We start from the raw sequence: 15,559 nt of genomic DNA, 5'->3' as shown, positions 1-15,559 counted from the left end.
GGAAAAAGAACTGACATTTCCTGAGGGACGATTTTGTACTAGGCATCCTGCTTGGTGTATTGATCCATTATCTCAGAAATGTGACTGTTTTGGAATCCAATTATAAGTCAACTGTCTTAGCATCAAAAATATATCAAGAGTCTCAGTGGAAAATAGTTATTTTTTCAATAAAGATTTTATTTCTTAAAAAATAAATTAGATTCATTTTGTATTACAAGGTAATGAGCCTACCAGAAAATGTTGTCATTTGTTTTCATGTTAACCCATAGAATGATACAATCTGTGAAATTATGCACAAGAGAATATAAGAGAAACATTCCTTACATTAGTCCTAAATAAGATGCTGCTGCTCATGGCTACCATTACTAGTAATATTGCTATTACTAATATTAGTTATATTATTAGTCTAACTTGATCCTTCACTGTGCTGCAACTTGTGAAGATACAGGTCTAGTCATTCTCTAATATATCACGACCTTAACCTCCTGCTCCAACAATTCTCAAGTGATTATTAAATAAAGTAGAGGAGAACAGTTACTGGATTCTCTAGATAGGAGGTGAACCCTGATCCACATGGGGAGTTCAGTTGCAACAGGAAGTTTCTCTATCAGCTATGGATCTGGAGGTTTGATTAGCTTATGTTCCACAAGAGAACCAAGGGATCAGAGCACTTTAAAAATAGCCATTTTTTAAAATGCTGCAAATCCAAACCTTATAGGGAACATCATCATATAATATTTGTTAAAAATCTAACCAGAAAATTTTCAGGTTTATTTCTAACAAACGAAATTGAGGAAAAATATTGTGGAAATACCCTTACCATCATCCGTCTTCTATCACCAATACTGCAGACAGTATTATGACTTTTCAAAGAACTGCCAACTAAATATAGACTGTACACAGTCAATTCTGTAGAATGTAATTAATCAGTCAATACTTTGTATTACTATGTACCCAACATTGTATTAGACATTTTGGAGAATGCCATAGTACCTCCTCTCAAGGGGCTTACAGTCTAACATTCAGAAAAAAAATGCTTTCTGGAAGAGAGATTATAAATAGTTATAACGAAAATCTAAAAATGTGATACATAAACTACAAATGCTATAGAAGTTTAGAGTAGAAGAAAATTAATGAAAACTCCAATATTTAGTATATTTCCATAAAGGAAATAAACTAATAAATAGACTTAAATAATAAACTAATAAATAGACCTCATAGTGGTTCTTCAACTTTTTTGGGCATAAAAGTGGCTTGGGGCCAACACTTAGAACTTGGTATCTGCATTTATACAGCATTTTCATGTATCCAATAAGTAGTTAATATCCAAAATATACAAATAACTCATACAACTCCACATTATAAAAAAAAACAAACAACCTGATTAAAAAATGGGCAGAGGATCTGAATAGACATTTTTCCAAAGAAGACCTACAGATGGCCAACAGGCACATGAAAAGATGCTAAACATCACTAATCATCAGGGAAATGCAAATCAAAACCACAATGAGATATTACATCACACCAGTTAGAATGGCTATCATCAAAAAAGACCACAAATAACAAGTGTGGGGGGAGCATGTGGAGAAAAGAGAACCCTCGTACAATGCTCATGGGAATGTAAATTGGTGCAGCCACTATGTAAAACAGCACAGAGATTCCTCAAAAAACTAAAAATAGAGCTACCATACAATCCAGCAATTCCACTTCTGGGTATTTTTCTGAAGAAAACAAAAACACTAATTGAAAAAGATACATGCACATTTATGTTCACTACAGCATTATTTGCAACATCCAAGATATGGAAGCAATCTAAGTGTCCATCAAACAGAAGAATGGATAGGGCTTCCCTGGTGGTGCAGTGGTTAAGAATCTGCCTGCCAATGCAGGGGACACGGGTTCGAGCCCTGGTCTGGGAGGATCCCACATGCTGCGGAGCAACTAAGCCCGTGAGCCACAACTACTGAGCCTGCGCGTCTGGAGCCTGTGCTCCGCAACGGGAGAGGCCGCGACAGTGAGAGGCCCACGCACCGCGATGAGGAGTGGCCCCCGCTCGCCACAGCTGGAGAAAGCCCTCGCACAGAAACAAAGACCCAACACAGCCAAAAATAAATATAAATAAATAAATTAATTAATTAAAAAAAAAAAGAATGGATAAAGAAGATGTGGGAGATTATATATATATAAAATGGAACATTACTCAGGAATAAAAAAGAATGAAATTTTGCCATTTGCAAACATGGGTGGATGAAGAGGGTACTATACTAAGTGAAAAAAGTCAAACAGGGAAAGACAAAACTGTATGATTTCACTTATATGTGGAATATAAAAAACAAAACAAATGAACAAACGTAGCAAAACAGAAAGACTCAGAGATACAGAGAACAAACAAGAGGTTGCCTAAGGAGGGTGGGGGAAGGAGAGAAATAAGTGAGGGAGATTAAGAGGCATAAACTTCCAGTTGCAAAATAAATGTATCTCAAATATGAAATGTACAGTGTTGGGAATACAGTCGATAATTATGTAATATCTTTATATAGTGACTGAGGGTAACAAGATTTATTGTGGTGATCATTTTGAAATGTATAGAAATATAGAATCACTATGTTCTATAACAGAAACTAACATAGTGTTATAGGTCAATTATACTTCAGAAACAAACCAACAAATAAACTCATAGAAAAAGAGATCAGATTTGTGGTTACCAGAGGTGTGGGGAGAGGGGAGGGGGAATTGGATGAAGGTAGTCAAAAGGTACTAACTTCTAGTTATAAGACAAAGAAGTACTAAGGATATGATGTACAACATGATAAATATAATTAACACTTCTATATGTTATGAAAGTTCTTAAGAAAGTAAATCCTAAGAATTCTCATCACAAGGAAAAAAAATTTTTTCTTTAATTTTGTATCTATATGAGATGATGGATGTCCCCTAAACATTCTGTGGTAATCATTTTGTGATATATATGTCAAATCATTATACTGTACACCTTAAATTATACAGTGCTGTGTGTCAACTATAGCTCAATAAAACTGGGAGAAAAAAATAAAACATCTCTAGCTGATTCTGATATAGGTGGCCTATAGTTTGGCAAACACTGTTTAAATAATAGGTATGATTTGCAAAAATCTCTAGAGTAGTGTGTCCAACAGAACTTTCTGCAGTGGTGGAAATATTCTATACCTGTGTTATCCAATACAATAGCCACTAGCCGCATGTGGCCATTAAGCTCCTGAAATGCAATTTGTATGCCTCAAGAACTGAATTTTTCATTTTATTTAACTTTAATTAGTTTTAATTTAAATAGCCACAGCCAGCTCTAGGGAATAGGAAGAGATTTCTAAGAGAAAGGTGAGCCAAGCCATAGGTAGGAATGCACATGAGAAAGACAAGAAAGACAACTGATTGGCTTGCCTAAAATAGAGGTTTTATATTAGATTATCATTAGGTCAGATTATAAAGAGCCTTGAAGGGAACTGAAGAAATTGGATTTCATGGCACACACTGCTAGTTGTCTAATCGAACCATCTCCTGATCTTCTTCAATATTAACAACCCCTGGGTTTTACATGCTCATCTCAGAGAGTGGACCTTTCCTCAGGCTCTGGGGTGAATCTTGATTATTCTACACCAGTCACGGTATTTCTGTTTTCCTTGTCAGCGACTGGCTTACACATGAGCACGTGGTAAATTCTAACCAATAGGATTTGGGACATCTATGTATGTGGGTAAACGCTTTAAAAAGTATTTAGCTTGAAGACACAGAACTTTTTCTGACTCCAGTCAGAGCTGTGTGAGGCTTCAGTGTGCTGCTGACACCTTGGTATAATGCAAGGACAAGATGGAAGACAAACACCAACAAACTAAGGATGGCAGAGAATGAATGAAAGAACTTGGGTCCTTGACGACATCATCAAGCACCTGAATTAACCCAAGAATTGTCCTCCCCTCCCCCTCCCCATATATTTTGGGGATATAAGGAATTAATTACTGTTTAACATCTTTAGCTGTTTGTTCGGTTCCATGCAGCTGACAGCATTAGACTGGAATACTAATGCTTAGGGTGACAGCCTCTGGGAAATGCTAAGGTAGGCAATTGGAAGCCACTGAAGGCATTTGATCAGGGTTGAGACTGATATGAAATAATGTTCAAGGCTTAAAAATGACATGCATGAAAAACAGGTCAGAAGAAAGGAAAGACAGGGTCAGGCAGACCAGTGTAAAAGGCTTGAATCAAAGTTACCAAAAGATTTTGGAAATATTAGTGAACTCTTCCCATTTGCAAAATCATTAATGAATATAGATTAGTACTTGAGGTAAAACTGGGGAAGCAGCTCATTTTGTAAGGGCAGTAGGGTTGTAAGTGATATGTGTCTTTGCTGATTTTTTAAATTATTCTCACATGTTATTATTTCTACTTAAAATCTAAACAACTGAATTTCTCTAAATGCTGTACATTCAATACTTTTTTGAAAAATGGAAAAATTTTTGAAATGTGATTTCTCTGCATTAGCTGCAATTAAAGGCATGAAAAGATACTGAGGAACAGGACAGTAAACCAGAAAGAATGCAGGAATAGCCAGGTGACCTTGGGAAGTCAAGTAAAACCCTGTGGCCCTGTTTTCCTCTTAGGATTGACCTATGGCTCTAAAATCCAACAATTTCTGTCTTCAAATGGAAGAAAACCCTTAGGAATAAAAAACAAAGTCCCACAATTGATATCAAACTTCAGTTTTCTAAGCTCTGTTCTCACTCCTTGTGCTAAGAGTTGAGTCTAAAAGGGAATAAAAGTCAATCTCCCCTCAAATTCTCTGAGCAAAAGAGAAAACCTGGAAGATAACTATGTTTTATAGCTTTAATATAACTTTCCAGAAAAAAGTTTCTGCATAGATTTTCAGTGAATAAAGAAACTAATTCTGGAAATTTCAGTGTGGACTAAAGTTCTATATTAATATCAAGTCGGTGTCAAGTGTAGCTTACTATTATTTTTAACTTGCATTTCCAAACAACTGATAAGGCTAGGCATTTTTCATACTTATTGATCATTTGGAATTGTGCTTCTGTGAATGACCTAGGCATATCATTTGTAAACAACTTTAAAATTATGTTTTAGAAAATATTTTTATTATCATTTTGTGAAGAGTTCCTTATATACTGGAGATGCTAATCTTTTGCCTGCATATGTAAAGATATTTTTTCCAATCTATCATTCGTCTGTAGTATTTGTTTTCAGTTCTTTTTTGCTTTACAAAAATGTTTTTAAATTATATAATCAGATATGCCTCACATTTAGTATACAGCTCTAGTTTCTTGTTTAGTTAAAATGAATATCCTTCAGTAAAGTTAATGGTTGTTTGTGGAATATGTATACCACAGAATATTATGTAGTCATTTAAAAGAATAAATAAGAGCTTAACATTTGACTTAGAGGTATATCCCTGTGTTTTATTAAGTATTAAGTGAAAAAATAAATTATATATATATGATATACGACAGTATATATAAGATGTTGAAGATATACAAGGTTTATTAGGTTGCATGATCATGGAAAAAGTTTTAACAAAATAAACAGCAGATTGGTCACACTGTTGAGGTGAAAAGGGAGGGTAAAGAAGGAATTTAGGCTTCCTGAATTTTTTAAAAGACGTGACTACAGTTTTTTAAAAAACATATGACCCTATCATGTAAAGTTGTTTGTGTTGGTAAATATATATAAATATGCATGGAAATGCATAAAATAATGGCGACCAAAACATTAATGGTGTTTAATTTAGGATGGTTAGATTTCAAGAAGAAGGGAAGAGGAAGAAGAAAAGAAACAAGAGGCAGAGAGACAGAGAGACAGAGAGAGAGGAGGGACCAGAGAGAAAGAGAGGAAGAGAATGGAAAGAAGAAAAAAAGAAAATATGAATTTAAAAATCAATTAAATTTAAATTCGCCCTTTCCAAAAAGCAGAACAGACTGGATGAGGGAGAGACAGAACCCTCAAGTGAAAAGGTTCCCCCATCCTCTGATGTGGGTAAGAATTATGACAATAATCGTACAGTTGCTGAATACTCCAACAGAGATATACACATAAACTTACTATAAGTAGTGTTGATTTAATCAGTTTAAAAATGCAGGAAGTAAATGAGACACTATATCAATTACATCTTCTCATTATGACCTCCACAGGCAGTGGTGAGAATTTTAGGCACACCTCCTCTACAAAAACTAAACTTACAGAATGATAAATGTGAGGTGTGGTTCTAAGACTTCTGTGTCCATAAAAACTACCTGGGAAGATCACTAAAATGCACATTCCAGGGTCCCACCCCAGAAACTCTAATTCAGCAGGTCGAGACCAATAATCCACATTTAACAAGCACCCCAGGCGAATAAGGCAGGTGTTGACAGATCACACTGAAAAACAGTGAATTTAAGGATGTCTGATCTCTTTACAAACTGATTAACCAAAGAATTCGAGGAGTGTGGTACACTAGAGAGAACAAAGAATTTTGAAGTCAGAAGATCTAGATTACAGCTCTGACCTAATCCCCCCTCACTCCCCTCACTAGCCTCTCCTCTTCAGCAGCAGTGGCCTCCTAGTTACCCCTCTCATGACTGCCAAGAATGCTCTGCCTCTAAACTTCCAATGGTTCAGTCCCTCACAGCCTTCAGGTCCTCACTTAGGTGTCACTTCTCAGTGACATCCTGGAGAGAATCTCAACTCCCATCTCACTTTCTAAGTCCCCTTTCTGCTTCAGCTTCCTCCCTAACACTTCTCACTACCTAAAATATAACATATTTTACTCAGTTTTTCCTTTGCTTATTGTTTGATTCCCATAAGGACAGGGATGTTTGTTAGTTTTCTTCACTGCAGCCTCTGAAGCACCTAGAATGGTGCCTGGATAGAGTTCAAGGAGATCTCACTTGGCCAAGATAAAACAAATAAAGCTTGAGAGATTCAGTGATAGGAGGCAGATACAGGCAGGAAGTGGAAAGCTTGTTACTACACAGATCGCTGGGCTCCGCCAGGGATTCTGATTCAGGAGGCTTGGAATGGGGTCTGAGGCCCTGAATTTCTCACAGGAACCCAGGTGATACTGATGCAGCTTGGCGAATTGTCAAGTGCCTCTGCTTGTTCTTTAGTGAAAGTCAACCTAGTCTACTACATGACAAGAGCTCTAGGCTAGAAAGGGAAAGTTTTGTTAAACCTACAATCATTTGTGGGAAGAGAAAATTTGTTCCCCTAATCTCTATGTACCTAAGCTATCTACCCAAATAAATAAAATCATTCTACAACAGGGATATTTTCACATAACAATATATCATGGATATTTACTGCAACCTAATTTTTAGTAAAAACATGATGTTTAGTTTGTTTCTAATTTTTTACTGTTATAAATAATGTTTCAGGTGATGTTTTTACTATCTGCATTTGTTTAGTTATTTCTTTCTAACTAATTCCTAGAAGGGAAATTTCTGAGTCAGAGTTTAGACCAGTGCTGTCCATAAGAACTTTCTCCAATGAAGGAAATGTTCCATATCATCACAGTCCAATATAGTAGGCACCAGCCACATGCAACTATTGAGTACTTGAAATGTGAATAGTGCAACTGAGAAACCGAATCTTTAGCTTCATATAATGTTAATTAATTTAAATTTAAATAGCCACACATTGCAAGGGACTACCATATTGGACAGGGTAGGTACAGACATTTAATTTTTAAGTTTTTTTAACAGCTTCAGTCAAGCCTCCTTTTTTTTTTTTAAAGTCTTTACTGAATTTGTTACAATATTGCTTCTGTTTTATGTTTTGGTTTTTTGGCCCCAAGGCATGTGGGATTTTAGCTCCCCAACCAGCGATCGATCTCTCACCCCCTGCGTTGGAAGGGGAAGTCTTAACACTGGACCGCCACGGAAGTCCCAGTACAAACATTTAAAATCTTGATACATGATGCCAAATTGCTCTCCAAAAAAGCTGTAATATTTGCCTTCATTTTATAGTGTATAACAATAACCGTTTCTTTACCCATTGCCAATGTTAGATATTATTGATCTAAATCTTTACAATCTGAAAGTTGAAATATGTCTGTGGGGTTTTTATGTGCATTTCTTTATTAATAATGTTGAACAGGGTGCTTTTTTCTGTCATCATACTCATTCAAATGCAAATATTTTCACCCATGTTAATTACTTGAGAAGTTGGAAATTATCTGGCTTCCAGATTTGTTTTGTTGGGTCCACATGTTTTCTTTAAAATTTATTACCAACATTAAATTCATACAAAAATATGAATTTCCAGTTCCACTTGAAAAATCAAATGATCTGGTAACAGTGACACACAGGGCAAAAATCAGTGCAGTCTTAGAAATCATGCCACCTTCAGACTTTCTTGCCCACCAGGACTTAGCATCCCCTATTATTTTACAGGTGTCCTGCTTCACTCAGATTACCTGCTTGGCCTCTAAAAGCACCTGAGTTTACAATTCCTGCTCTGAATTAAATTCTGAGAGGTTAAAAGGCAAACAGCAGCTAATGATAATAGCTAACTTTCATTTCATACTTAGCATGCAAAAGTGATGTTATGATATCTCTGGATTATCTTATAACTAATTTTTAACTAGCAAAAGAATACTTTTCTAGTGGTTGTTGACATTTACTACTCATTAGAGCAGTGGTTCAGCATCAGAAGGGCTGTTAAAAGACAGAACAGGCCCCACCCTCAGGGTATGGATTGGGCCCCAAGAATGTTCATCTAACCCCAAGCTCCCAGTGCAGCTCCACATTGAGATGAGGCTTTCTCAAAGATATGGGCACTCCTGGAAGTGTAGTGATAATGTGTAATTATGACAACACTGTATGGATTTGTGCATCCTTTTTTTTCTAAAACATGTCCACATTTATTATTTCATTTTATCTTCACAACAATTCTGTGCAGAAGGTTGATAATTAGAGCAGTACTTTAATTGTTAATCCCATTTTACAGAAGAAAAGAAAGGCACAAGAGTTAAGAATCTCCTCTAAACACAGAAAAAGTTAAACGGGCCATAACAAGTACGTTTCCTAATTCCTAACCTTGGTAATATAGGCAAACACAGTAATGCAGCACACAACCAGAGCCTGCTTTTTATTTTTACCTTAAAAATAGAACCATGACCAGGAACAGAGAAGACCATACAAGATATGGTTCGCAGCAACAAACATTTATCCAGTGCTGATTATGTGTTAATCTATGCTAATTGTGCCTATAGTTTCCACTGTAGGGACTGTTGAAGACACTCATAAAGCATAGCGATAAATTAAAAGTAAAATCTGAAACCACAACCTTGCGAAGAGAGTGAATTCTCTATGTCATAGGACAAAAGCAAAGGCACTGAAGGGGTGGGTGGTGGAGATAAATACAGAGCTGGGTAGAAGAGAGGCGTCCCTGTGGGAGCTTCACATCTGGACTTGGAGGAGTTGCTATCACCAGTCAGTCAAGAATGGGAGGGAAGGAAGAGTACACAATAGGAAGCCCTCCTGGGGCTCAGGAGCACAAAGAGCTGCTGTTATCCACATTGGGTGTGTGTTTGCCAGAAATATCAGGGCTGCTGGAACTCCAGAACTTACAAGAGCATGCTTTTGTGTAGTCTAAATTACCTTGACTGTATAAGAACTCAAGTTAGAGGGTATAACTTCATTATCCATGGGTAGCCAAAAGATAACATGATTAGCGATCATGAAACTTTCTCTGATTTTTTCCCCCGAGTTTTAGGAAGCATTCCTAGCAAAAATCCACCAAATTGGATCATAATAATGCTAATTATAAATCAGTCCTTCAAGGGAAAAAAGAGAAGATTGCATTTTCGCTTAAATAGAATTGATATATAACATTATTTATCAATTTTAACAGCTATATTTTTAAGATTAAAAATAATAATAACGAATAAAAACTACCATCGGCTGAGAATACAAGAAAACTACAACTAATCTGAAAGAACCTATTGGAAAATTTGGTTCACTTATTAGTGTTGTAACTGACCTGTCCTATTTGTCTGTCTTACAGTCTAGTTCAAAATGACTGAGGTGATGAAATTGCCACCACTCCAAGTAGAAAACTGTAGCAATACTGCTGAGAGAACTACCTCTCACTTTGCACAAGACCAAAGAAATACAAATCAAAACAAAGGGATACAATTTTACACTGATCAAATCAGTCACAATAATATAAATGTTTAAAATTACATAAATAAAATTACATAAGCACACGCATTGTTGTTGTGTGTAATTTATGTAATCCTCCTGGAAAGTAATTTGGAAATTACAAAAATTTCCTAATTAAAAACAGAGCTAACATTTACATGTGTTTTCATGCATTACTGCTTTTTATCTTAACCTTGTAGAGAGCTACTACTATACCCACTTTACAGATTAGAAATCTCTAAGAAAATAAGTTACTTGCCCAATATTACCCATAAGTGATGGAGCTATGTTTGGACACTGAACCTTTAAGTTTAGAGCTCACCTATACTGCCTCTCTAGAGAAATAATTCTAAGTTTGTTTTTTTTTTAATTTTAAAGAAGAAGAATAAGAAAGTCACATTCATGTGGGTGGCCATTATGTTTTTTTTAAAAACTGGAAAATCATAAAATAGAGAAAGCTAAGTGAATTATGATACAATAAACTAATTGCAAACAATAGAAAGTAAATTATAGAAAAATGTTTATTAAAAAATCAGAGTAAAAATGTGCCTGCAATGTGATAAGACATCTGTAAAAATACATATTCATATGGTAAGGGTGGGAAGGAAGCTGCAAAAAACAAAAACTATTCCATTTTAGAAGAACTTCATTACTAGTACTAGTACTTAATTTTCTTTTGTTTTTGTTAGTTTTGTCAATCAAGATTTCTCTAAGCACCCTTACAAATCTACCATTCTAGTTCATATTCTTATCACCCCAATCAAACAATTCCTAAAACTCCATTATAATTTATTTATATTACTGACATTCAAACTAATTACATAATATTCTTTATTATTGACTCGGAATCTTCAAAGTATGAGATCTCCTTCTTTAACATGAATGATTTTTGTAACCACCACTTACGGTGTACGTTTGAAATCCCTTAACTGAGATCATATATAGTGACTAAAATCACCTAATTCTTTTTACTTTCATAACCTTGAAATCACTCCTCAGCTCTCTGCACCCATCCAGGAATCATTAGTTTCAGGTGTTTTAGAGATTAGAAAAGTTTCCTGCTAAGAACATGATCTCTAAGTGAATACTTATAAAGTAACTAAAATAGCTTAGCTATAAGGATTATTCATAGTCTAAATACTTTGTAGAATCACTAATTAAATTATGTAAAGTCCCTTTGAAGTAGGTCAATGAACTTTATTTCCACATTACCAAAAAGAAAAGTAAGAGTTTGGTAAGAATAATTTTCCTAAAAGTGGCACCGTGAGCTGTGAAGAAAATTCACTCTCCTTAGCCATACAAGGTGATGCACAGAGGGCCATTCAGGGTTTGGCCTCTATCAGTAACATAAACAGACATTTTGTGGGAAAGTAAAGTAGCTGTTCTTCAATGATATCAATCTCATAAGAGCAGAAATGTTGTTTAAACATCTCTGACTTCCTCTTTATGAATCTACCATTTAGGATTTTTTTTTTTTTTTGTCACTCCACTGTCTAATACCCACAGATCCAACTGGTTTATCCTTAGCCAGTCTTAGGACACCTACAGAACTACCATTTTACCAAAAATCACAGGATTTTGGAGTCAGAAGGACACTCAGAAGCCACATGGTTCAATTCCTTTATTTAACTGGGGTAGGAAACAAAAGCATTTCTTAGAAAGTTACTTCATTTAGCTAGTTTATGGCAAATTCAGGCCTGGAACTAAGAGATGTGACCAAATGTCTTAAACTTGGCCTTCGTATTTCTCCCATACCTCTGAAATTTTTATATTATCTCATGTCAATGGGAGTATTCATATGTCCTTTCAATGCCTTCAGATGTGCACTGCACTGGATAGAATAAACTACAGTTCTCATTCTCTACTTCCTAAAGAGCTCCAAAATGGAAGAAAAATCCAACAAAGGTTATAAAAAACCAAGTATAGAGACACTAGTGATGGAGGGAGGGGGGAGATAACAGTTTAATAGTTCTGCTTTGCACTGAATACTGTTATAAGATTTTTAGCACTCTGATAAGTGCCTTAGGCTAAATAAAAGGATCTAATATCATCAGGAGTGGATATCAAATTAAGAGCCATCACCGCTGAGACACAGTTCCGTCTTATATATTCAGTTCCCTTCATCCTCTATTTCCACAATGTCATTCCATTCTAATAGAAGGCTTATGGAAGGATATACAATTGAGGAGAGTGGTTGCCTCTGGGGAGGAGGACTAGGGCATTGGGAGTAGGGGTCTCTGAGACAGAGGGCGTACTTTACACTGCTGTTTGCAATTTCTACCCTATGCATATAACTTTCCGATATTCGTTAATTAAAACTTTCCCTTTAAACACGTGCCTACATGCACGTAATTCTAGTACTATTTTTAATAAAACAATTTAAATTTTTTCTACATTTTAAGTTTTCAGTATTGCAATTTGTAAAACTACATAGAAATATTCCGAAAGAAAAGGAAGCAACACAGTCACAAAACTCAAAGAGAATTCCAGGATTTAAAGTTTGTTTGTTTGTTTGTTTTTTTAATGTTCAGAGGAAAGAGAGGTTTCTAAGGGGGGCATTTAATTCAAAAACCTTTTTCGGACAAGCTCTTCCCCATATTTAAATGGCTAGGTTTTAAAATGAGATTTAAGCGGGTTTTCCCACCTCAAGGGCGAGGTGGAGAGGGGACTCTTAAGGGGTGAAAAAACAGAAATTAAAATGTGGTTTCTATCGTCTCAACAGGAGACAGAAGGCCGCGGTGGGGATAAGGACCTTGAAACAGTCACGTTCCTTGAGGAAAGGAGAGGATCGAGGAGTTTCTCCGGGATCCGGGCTCCGTCGCCTCCGCGGGAGGCAGCAGCTGTCCCCGCGCAGATGAATCGGGTTCTGGACCCGACTTGGGCTCCGTTTAACTGAGAAGCCCCGCGAACTGCATCTGTACCGATCGCTTCTCTTCACGGAGCTCGGAAGAGGGACTGAGGGAATTGATTAACTTTCACAAACCGCCTCCTCATCACCCTCCCAGGCCAGGGCACACACCGCACCTCGCTGTCTACTCGTGTCAGGGTCAGCTGTCAACACAACCCTTTGTGTCTCATTCAGCTCAAGAGTGGTCGTCCTCACTCACTCACGAAAAAGGGAAATGATGGCCGGAAGACACGCGCGCGCGCTCGTGACCAAGTGACATTTGGTGTGGAGCAAAGCAGCCCAGGGACCCTGAGCAAACGCCCAGCCACCGCTGGACCCTCTCAACTTTGCCCCTCTGAGCTCTCTCCATCCTCCCGCGTCACCTCCGCGCCTCCCTACCTACCGTCCCCCCCGCCCGGGCCACCCCCCTCAGCAGCCCTCGGGCTGGGGGAGCCGGTCCCGGGCGCTCCCCGCCGCGCCGCGCCGCTGCCTCCCTCAGCCCCCTCTCGGGCTCCCTCGCTCCCGCCACAAAGGCGGCGCCGAGAGCCGGGGTGACAGGCCTTTGGCCTCTGGGCGCGGACCGCACGGGCTGGGTCTCCTCAGGCGGCTGACGCGAGGGTTCGGGTCCGGGGCTGGCACGGGCGCCCGCCCTCGCCACACAAACGCACCGGCGCTCACACCCCCGCTCCGCCTTCCGATTCCTCCAGAAAAAGTCAGCCGCTGCGCCTCCCCGCGCAGGAAGGGTGTCCACAGCCCGCCAAAGGGCAGCCCCTGCCGGGCAGAGGCGTGCACTCGCGCCCGGCGGGCGACCTCTCACCTCCCCGCCTCCCCGCGCCCAGAGTCCCCGCAGCCGCTCACCTGGCCCTGGCAGCGCGCGAGGGCAGAGGACCGGGGGTGGCCCTCGCCTCGGCGGGGCTCGTCTCCCCACCCCCAGTCCGGGTCGCAGCGCCGCGCTCCGCTCGCTCCGCCGCCCTCCTCCGAGGTGCTAGCGCCGCCGGTGGCTGGCGTCTCTCTGGCAGGCAAGCTGGCCGCGCGCTCAGTTCCCCGGGGCGGAGCGAGGCGGCGGCCGCCGCGGCCGGAGGCGGATTCCTCAGGTGCTGCCCCTCCCGCTTCCCCAGAAGCTCCGCGGCGGGGACCCCCGCGCCCCCTCCCCCCCCCCGCCCCGCCTCTCGGCCTTCCGCCGCCTCGGCGCCCGCGAGGGCCCTTCAGGGCTCCCTGGCCCTCCGGGAGTGGAGCGGGCGCACGGTTCCCTGCTCACCCTCCGGGAACGCCCCCACGCCGTGTGGAGCCCGCAGCCCAGTGTGCTCGCGCCTCCATTTCCAAACTCCGCGGCACCAGTGATGCGTGTGGCCACTGAGGGGTGTGGAGGGCGGCGGTGTGTGGAGGGGGTCTTCTGGGAAGGAGGCCTGCCCCCCGGGGCGGCTGACGCGCGCAGCCAAGAAGAAAAATGATTTTCTCGCCGACTCCACCTTCATTCACAGAGTGCTCTCGCCTCGTTGCGCGATTGCTTTCTCTGTCCTCTGGACGGCGGCGAAAGGGCCCTAAGAGTGAACTCGGTCTGGGCGATGGTGGGTCAAAACCCCTTGGCCTTTTGCATGAAGGGGAGCGGGGGAGGGTGGGGCGGGGGCAGGATGGGGACAAAACCATACCGACCCGGGAGCTCCGGCCAGAGCCGTCTGGGCACCTCCTGGACGAACACGCCTTCCGGCCCGCCGACCCCGGCCGGGCGCTCACGGAGGCTGCCTGCTCGCGGTGGCTCGTCCCGAGCCTGCCGGGACGAGAGGGCTCTTCCGCCCGCAGGGCAGCCACTAACCGCGTTCCCAGGGCCTTGACGGGCGCGGCGGGAGCAAACGTTCTCCAGAGATGCTGAGGCCGGATAGTGACAGATGTGGCTCCACTTTTCACAGCTGGTGGGTTTTGTTATTAGAGCTGTAGCTCCATTTTTTTTTTTAACTGTCGTTGTTGCCAGAGATGGGCGACTAGACTCCTTTACTGGATGGCCCACACTCTGGAAGAAGCAGGTCCATACTGGATGTGGTGGAAGAGTCTAGGTTAAGAAAAGTTGCTCAATCTGTAGTGCCTTTGGGGCCCGTATAGCCCCTGGTCAGCTGGTTCCTGGCAGTGGGGATGCTACAGCCGTGCCCGGCCCCGAGCAGGTTGTTTATCAGTCTGTTGTTTCGGTATCATTGTCAATTATCGTTTAAAAACAGCTTCAATTAAAGTAGATCTCATATGATCTCTAAGTCAGTGGGTTTTGTTTGCTCGTGTTGCCCTTTTTTTTTTTCTTTTCTTTTTTTTTAAGAACCGAAATGCATTTTTTCCCCCCTGTTTCTCTTTTGGTCAATACAGATGGAATTGACTCTGACGGGAAGTCCGGAATCACCAGAAGATAACTCAAGGCATAGTTCAGTTGTGACTTGCAAAAAGTAAGCGATTTGTTTGTGATCTGGATTGTCTTCTCTCCGTCCTCCACTGGGAACACATGCCCAACTGCCATCTTTTT

General features: G+C 40.5%; 1 protein-coding gene across 1 annotated transcript in view; it reads right to left on the bottom strand.

Moving 5' to 3' along the window:
- Window positions 1-14,112, bottom strand: part of GREB1L (GREB1 like retinoic acid receptor coactivator) — a 263,665-nt gene extending 249,553 nt beyond the window's left edge. Inside the window, 1 exon segment of the mRNA XM_036822897.1 lies at window positions 13,915-14,112. The gene's annotated coding sequence lies outside the window, so the exon portion shown is untranslated.
- Window positions 14,113-15,559: the final 1,447 nt, after the last annotated feature.

The sequence above is a fragment of the Balaenoptera musculus genome, chromosome 14 (genome assembly GCF_009873245.2).
Source record: "Balaenoptera musculus isolate JJ_BM4_2016_0621 chromosome 14, mBalMus1.pri.v3, whole genome shotgun sequence".
NCBI lineage: Eukaryota > Metazoa > Chordata > Mammalia > Artiodactyla > Balaenopteridae > Balaenoptera > Balaenoptera musculus.
This window is presented reverse-complemented; position numbering and strand designations above follow the sequence as displayed.